At 36.8% G+C, this 7,613-nt stretch overlaps 1 long non-coding RNA gene across 1 annotated transcript in view; it reads right to left on the bottom strand.

Moving 5' to 3' along the window:
* LOC116084887 overlaps positions 1–7,613 on the bottom strand; it is a 39,039-nt gene that overhangs the window by 29,529 nt on the left and 1,897 nt on the right. The gene's annotated exons all lie outside the window — the stretch shown is intronic.

Raw genomic sequence — 7,613 nt, forward strand, 5'->3', positions numbered from 1 at the left:
AAAAAAAAAAAAAAGAATGCAACAATGTACATGAGTAAATTAATGCATTTAGGAAGAAGACATCATGCTGGACTAAAACAGCTCAAGACATTTTTTGCTGACGGGATATAAAAGTATTAAATATATTTAAATACTTATTTAAAATGCATATTGAAAAAACGAGACGGAGTTTGAGTCTTTGTTAGCATGATCTCTCTATAGTAGGCTTTCACTAAAAATTCTTGTTTTTTTGTACGTGTAGACAGTCTGTGTGTGTACATAGGTGTATGGCCTATGTGTGTATATGGGTGCTCATGAATATGTGCAAACCTAAGGTTGATGCTTCCTTAATTGTTTCCATTTTATATATGAGTCAGGGTCTCTTACGTGAATCCAGAGCTCACCAATACAGGCTAGCCAGCTTCCCTGGGATCTAGTTTCTGCCTGAGTAGTGTGGAATTACAAGGTGGCTACCACATTCAACCAGTATTTACATAGGTTTCTCTAGTGGCAATCACTTTATCCACTGAGCTGATTCCCTAGCTCCCCTTCATTAAAATACTGTTTTGCTACAGATGTGCAGACCCAAGGCCCCCTCCCCCTTCTCTGAGGAAAAGGCAGAGAAGGGAAGGGGACAATGGAGGGAGGGATTTGTAAGGGTGGGACTGGGAAGAGAGGAGGAAGGGAGGGCTATCGGGACATACAATGAATTAAAAATAAATTTAAAAAAAATTTAAAAGTACTTGTTTGTTTTTTGTTTTTTTTTTGTTTTTGTTTTTTGAGACAGGGTTTCTCTGTGTAGCCCTGGATGTCCTGGAACTCACTCTGTAGACCAGGCTGGCCTCGAACTCAGAAATCCACCTGCCTCTGCCTCCCAAGTGCTGGGATTAAAGGCGTGCGCCACCACCGCCCGGCAAAAGTACTTGTTTGAATGAAAATGGTAGGCAAAGTGGAGGAAGAACACTTTGCAAACGAATAAAAAAATAAAAAGCAAGATCAAAAGTTCTAGCACAGGAAAACATGGGGTACATGTTCACAAGTTCCTTGCCTAGGGCATGCACTGGCTAATGGTGGAAATTAGCCATTAATTACTTACAGGAAATTAATTACTGTGTAGCTAATGAAGCTATTGGAATGAAGCTATTGGACGGTCTGAAAGCTACTCACGCCATTTGCATTTGGTAAGGCAGGCAACAGTGATTCAGTGCATCTTTTCTGGTAGTGGTAAATAGAGGCAGGGAAAAGAAACAAATTATGTGAGAGATTAGGTAAAAGGCCTCAACTTGGATAAAAAGTGTTCCTTGTGTTTTTATATTTCCTTATGATTTGGAAATCATCCAAGAAACCTACAGGAGAGTTTCTTTGCACATGCCTTGTGGGAAGTGGGGAGGTCTACAGAAGGTAATGTTTTTATCATTCAGAAATTCAACCTGAATTAGTCTACCTCCTATAGCCAGCAAATTACATTCATCTAGATAATCTTGTCATTGCAATCTAAACCTGTCTCTTTTGTTAACGTCCATCGTGGTTAATTTTACGTAATAGCTCGACAGGACTGAGGGATGCCAAGAGAGCTAGGGAAATACTATTTCTGGTTGTTTGGTGAAGGTGTTTTTGGAAGAAATTAACATTTGAATTGGTGGATTACACAAAATCTGTCTTCACCAAGGCAAAATCCCGCCCTCAGGTGTAGGCGGGGGTGAGAAAGAAGAGAAAATTTAGAGGCAGGTGTGAAGCAATCCTGGCTTTGAAGATGGAAAAGGCCAAGGCATGTGGACATAATCAAGAATCCAGAAAAGGCATGGAAACACATGCTCCCAGACAGTCTGCAGGAGGAACACAGCCCTGCTGGAACAGAGGGTTAGCTCAGTGAGATCTCCGGATAGGGTAAGATAAAGTGCTTTTGTTGCTTTAAGTGATTTAGTTTGTAGCAGTTTGTGTAGCCACTGAGGGAATAAACATAGGCAAGTAATTAGAGAGGGAAGATCAAAGTCTACTGAACACCTACTGTGCACCAAGACCCATTTCATAACAGATGGGTCAGCCTATTAGCCATTACATACAAGGAAGATAAAACTGAGAGCTGAAGTGACACAGTTGTATAGTTGGGCTGAAACAGAAAATTAAAGGACTGAGATCTGCTGTAAAAATGGCAAATTCCTCTCTCATAAACTCAATCTGGGACATATGTAGCACTGATGCTCAGAAATCCCTTTCTTGGGGGGCAACATTTGGGATGTAAATAAATAAAATAACTAATTAATAGAAAAGAGAAATGTCTGTCTGATTTAATTTGTTAGTGCTGACCTTTCATTTTCTTTCAGTTGAGAATAATGAATTGATTTCATAAAAGTTGTGTCTATGTGATGAAGTTGTAATACTCTTTGGAAAATGAACTCATGAAAGTCATTATTCTTGCTTAGATAATACAGATAAAAAATATAAGTAAGCTCCAGAAAGGTTTCTATCAATTCACCAAGGTCAGATTTAGGAGTTCTTAGGGATAATGCCTTTCAGAGTCCTCAAAGCTGTTACTATCAACAGTGACCTCTTAGGGCTGCCCCGGCTGTTCTGTCCTCCTCTGTGACCCAGCAGGCCCAGTATCTTCCAATTTTATCATCTGTATATCCCAGCTCCCATATATGCAGCTTTGCCACATCTATAACACCACTCTATAAGAAATTAATTGTTTTAATTACCTCTTGAGTACTTTCTCCAAATTGCTTTATATAGAAAAAAGCAAACAGGAACAAATAATAAATGCACTTCTACACTCTTACAGAAAATGAAGCATATTCTATTGTATTGCACTTTGGTCTTTTTTTATAACACAACATCATACAACTCATTTTACATAACTTAAAAAAATGACATTTTCAACATCACCACATTACATTGTCATACAGACACAGCATAATGTATCTAGTTGTTCCACTTGAATTGACATTTGGGTCTTTTTACCCCCTCTATAGTTCCCTCCTATTTGAAACATGCTACATGAAGAACCGAGTTTACATGAATACACATGTACTTTGTTAAAAAGTTTTTCTTATGTGCATGGGTGTTTTGTCTACATGTATATCTGTGATATATTGCTGTAACAGAGGCATAAATAATATGGCTCTAACCAAACACTTCATGACATTTGACAATGTTAATGTGTTCAAGAATCTGAAAGTAGATAGATTATGTGTGTATGTTTGGTTGTAGTTTGGTAGTGTTGTTGTTGTTGTCATTTGTTATTTGTTTTTTTAATTAAAAGAAAGAAAATGAATTTGGGTAGGTAGAGAGGTGAGAAGGATCGGGATGGACTTGGGGGAAGGGAGAGAATATGACCAAAATATATCATATAAAAAATTTTAAAAATAAAGCATGGTGTGGATGACTGGCATGAGGGCAGGGAGGGGACGCTGTGGTCAGGGCATAGTGTACAAGAAAAGAACAAATTATAGATAACTAAAGAAACAAATCATGTAGAGAATATTTTATATGCATAGATGTTTTGTCAGCATGTATATCTGTGTAACATATGCCTCAGGCCCTGAGAGGCCATCAGCACCCCTGGAATTGGGGTTAGAGGTAGTTGTGAGCCACCATGTGGTACTGGGATTTGAACCCAGATCATGTGGAAGAGCATCCAGTGTTTTTAACTGCTGGGCCATACCTTTAGTCCTATTTTACTTCCTGTCTTGCACATTTATCTATAGGATAAACTTCCATAAGAAGGTTATTGTTTCAGAGGGAATTCCATCTATAATTTTGGCAGATAGGGTCTAATTCTCCTCTGTAGAGATTGTACCATTTTATACCACCAGTAACAATACTTGAATACTATTTGTATGTGTGTGTGTGTGTTTGTGTGTGTGTGTGTGTGTGTGTGCGCGTGCGCATATCTGTATGAGTGTATGTCACATGTGTGCGGGTGCCCATAGAAGCTAGAAGAGGGCACCTGACCTCCTGGAACAGAAGTTACAGGTGGTTGTGGACTACCTGGTATAGGTTCTGGAAACCAAACTTGGGTCTTCTGCAAGAGCAAGTGCTTTTAACCACGGAGTCATCTCTTCAGCCCAACACTTCAATTCTTAACATCAAATATCAAAATAACAGGTTCTATAAATTTGCTTTGCAGTTCTGAAAGAGGTTCTATTTCTACAGAAGTCAGTAAAATAGAAGGATAAGGATGACGCACACTTGTTGTTAAGAAGCTTACATAGGCTCAAAAGCCCATGAATGGGTTGTGCTGAGGCCCATCCTCACACTGGGATTGACATGTGTCCTAGATGTGTGTCATCACTGCAGTGTAACAGGGTCCTTCCTATAACCAGTGATGTGATATGATGTCCTTTGGGGTTGGCACCAATGGGGAGATGGCATAGGGTGTGACTCAGGAAAAGTCATTGTGCAGAACTGATTATGATGGAGCCTTTTGGTAGCACCGTAAGATTGAAAAGGAACAATATTAGGAGAGTGTTTAATACATAATAGGCTTTAATACTAAGTTTCTTCTTTGCTTTTCTGAAAAATAGCCAAGAATTAAGAAGGGAAACCCTAAGTGCTTCCAAGTAGGATTTATGCCATGACTTCTATATAATAAAACCACCTCAGACTACTCAAAAAGCTCTTAGAATGTATTTAGAATTAATTTACATGTAACTGGAACATGATTTGTCATTTAGCGTTTCAGTCTACGTACTGGTAGAAGCATAGGATTAACTGACTGAATTATAGAAAGCAAAGGTTAAAAAAAGAGATTAGGAAAAAGCCACACTAGTACCTATAATAAAAGTAGGACTAAGCAGCCTCTTAGCACAAGAACATTTAAAGCAAAGCTGTCAGGAAAGGGTTAACTAGATAGGAAAGATGCACTAAGTGAAAGTGGGTGTTAAAGCATGCTCTTAGCATGTATGAGGTCTTGAGTTAAATCCCCAGCACCAAAATAGCAAATTAATAGACCTCAAATTAAAAGTCAATTATCGCCCTGTATATTGAAAGCAGGCCAATGAGTAACTTTTTTTTTTAAACTTACTCTTCTCTCTACAATTTACATAAAGGGTTGAATTGTTTCTGTAACACTCCAATGATTTTATAAAGATTTATACAATAAAATATAACTCTAATTTTTGTTAACACTATTTTAAATCTTAGTTACCCAGAAAATTATAGTCATTAACTCTTTCATCTATCCAATGCCCATGTGTTCAATACTGATAAGTGCTAAACATATTCAGAATATTCAATTGACCTAAACTTCTAGGTTAAAAAATGTATCTTCCACCAAACAGTCCAAACTCATATTAATCTTTTAGCAAGTCTTTGTGATAGGTTTATTATCATTGTAACTAACTTTAATTTTAGAGCCTTCTGGATTGGAGAATATATGCACCCCCCCCTTCTAAAAAAGACAGAAAGATAAAAATTGTTGAGCCAGCAATTACAAAATTGAAACCACTTGAAAAGACTGAATCATGTATCTATTTGAAACTTCAATCTGACATTTTTTGACTCATTGTCTCTTTTGTCAGCCTTAGTGAGTATAAATTACTTAGCTAATTTCACTAGTAGATTTTGTTCTTTCAGAGCTCAGAGAAATAAGAATCATAAATATGCTGTTACTGCCTGCCTTTGTATCTCATTACTTAGTCCTAGATTTAAATAAAGAAAATATATTTAAAAGTACAAATTAATTGTACTTATTTCCTGGAAATATTTCAAAATGCTTTCTTTTATTAGTGCCAATAAATCTATTTAATAGAGTTTAACTAGATATATATTGGGGTGATACAAATGTAACAGAAACAGTAAGGGCAACAATAACACAGGGAGTTAGTTACCATTCATTTACTGCCTATGTGGTGGTATGTTGAAAGCTTTGAATAGATTATTACTGAGCACATTTTCCAGGAAAGCATATATTCCATGATATAAAGGTATCAACTGAGGTTTAAAGAGATTATCTGGTTTACACTATTCACATTACCATTTTAATGGAACAAGAATTCAGGTCTGAGCAACTGTATTCAACCCATGGTTTAAGGAGTTATTTCATTGCTTGTTCTATTTTCTTTTTAAAAAGATTTATTTTTATGTGTTTTGCTCTGCATTTATGTGCATTTATGTCTGCATGAGGATGCCAGGTCCCCCCAAACTATGGTTAGAGACAGTTGTGAGTTGCCCTGTGGGTATTGAGAAGGGAACTCAAGTTCTCTGGAAGAGCAGCCAGGGCTCTTAAACAGTGAGCCATTTCTCCAGCCCCCAAGGAAAGAAACTGCAAAGACACAGTCTTTCACCTATATGTAGAAATATTTTACCTGTTAGTACTTTTTTATTACTATAGAAAGTAAAAGTATTAAACTATAAAGAAGTAAAAGATGTAGTTATATAATTTCTTTCACAACGTAGATTTTAGAATCACTTTCTGTAATGTGTGGGCAAAGTTCTTTACATAGTTTTTCAGTCTTTATAGGTTTTATCTTGGCATGATATACTCATGAAAACTTGTGTTCTGCAATAGGCTATTTCCTTCTTTCCCAGACACTCTAAAAACTTAAGTAGATCCTTTAGGGTTAAATGTCATATGTTGTCAAAGTTTTTTCTTCAGAACCTCAATGCTATAAACGTATTACCCATCTGTCTTGTTACCATTCCAAAAAACAAAAGAACCCCCCCCCCCAAAAAAAACCCCATTATTGCCATTATTAGATTTACTGAAAACAAACTGGGTTAAAAAAAATCTACAGAGGGGCTGGGGAGATGGCTCAGTGGGTAAGAGCACTGACTGCTCTTCCAAAGGTCCTGAGTTCAAATCCCAGCAACCACATGGTGGCTCACAACCACCCATAATAAGATCTGATGTCTTCTTCTGGTACATCTGAAGTCAGCTACAGTGTACTTAGGTATAACAATAAATAAATCTTTAAAAAAAAAATCTACAGAGGTTGATGAGAAAATTTCAGTGTTTTCTTTTTCACTCTTTTTCTTCAAAATACTCATTTCAACTCATCACAACTAAGTAGTTTGCTGTCTTCCACTGAAAGAGCATTGCAATTCAAATCCATTCAGTGCTGCCTCATTTGTACAATTTGTTAGTGAAGCTCAAATACTCTGCACCTATTTTAATGATATAGCACATTAATAACATTTTCACTCATTTAAAGCCATGTTTACTAACAGAGCCTTAGCACCCCCCCAAAAACTGGCAAAGACAAGTTTCACACATTCAAATTGCCTGAACAAGTAATTGATACATACAGCTTAAAGCTTTTCTTTCAAATGAAGGTCTTTATATAGAGTTTTAGAATCTCACTAAAAAAAAAAAAGTAGGTAGAAACATGTTTGACTGTGCAGAAAACACTCAAGGTCATAAGATGCCCATTCAGTTCTTGCTACAACAGGAAAGAGGCAACCAGGCTGATTTCTAACTAAATTTTGCCTAGAATTTTCTTAAGGGAAAGTTGGAAACTTTATTACAAAAGATGGGAAAGTTACCAAGTGACAGGAAAATCAGGGGGTCAATAAAGATGAGAGATGCCTAAACAGAAGTGGGAATCAGTAAGTTTGTGTACTCTATACTGACTTATGTAATAATTTTTAGAGCCCCTCAAAATAAGAAAATAACACGGATGAAAGGGGTGGGT

The sequence above is a fragment of the Mastomys coucha genome, unplaced genomic scaffold (assembly GCF_008632895.1).
Source record: "Mastomys coucha isolate ucsf_1 unplaced genomic scaffold, UCSF_Mcou_1 pScaffold9, whole genome shotgun sequence".
NCBI classification, from domain to species: Eukaryota; Metazoa; Chordata; class Mammalia; order Rodentia; family Muridae; genus Mastomys; species Mastomys coucha.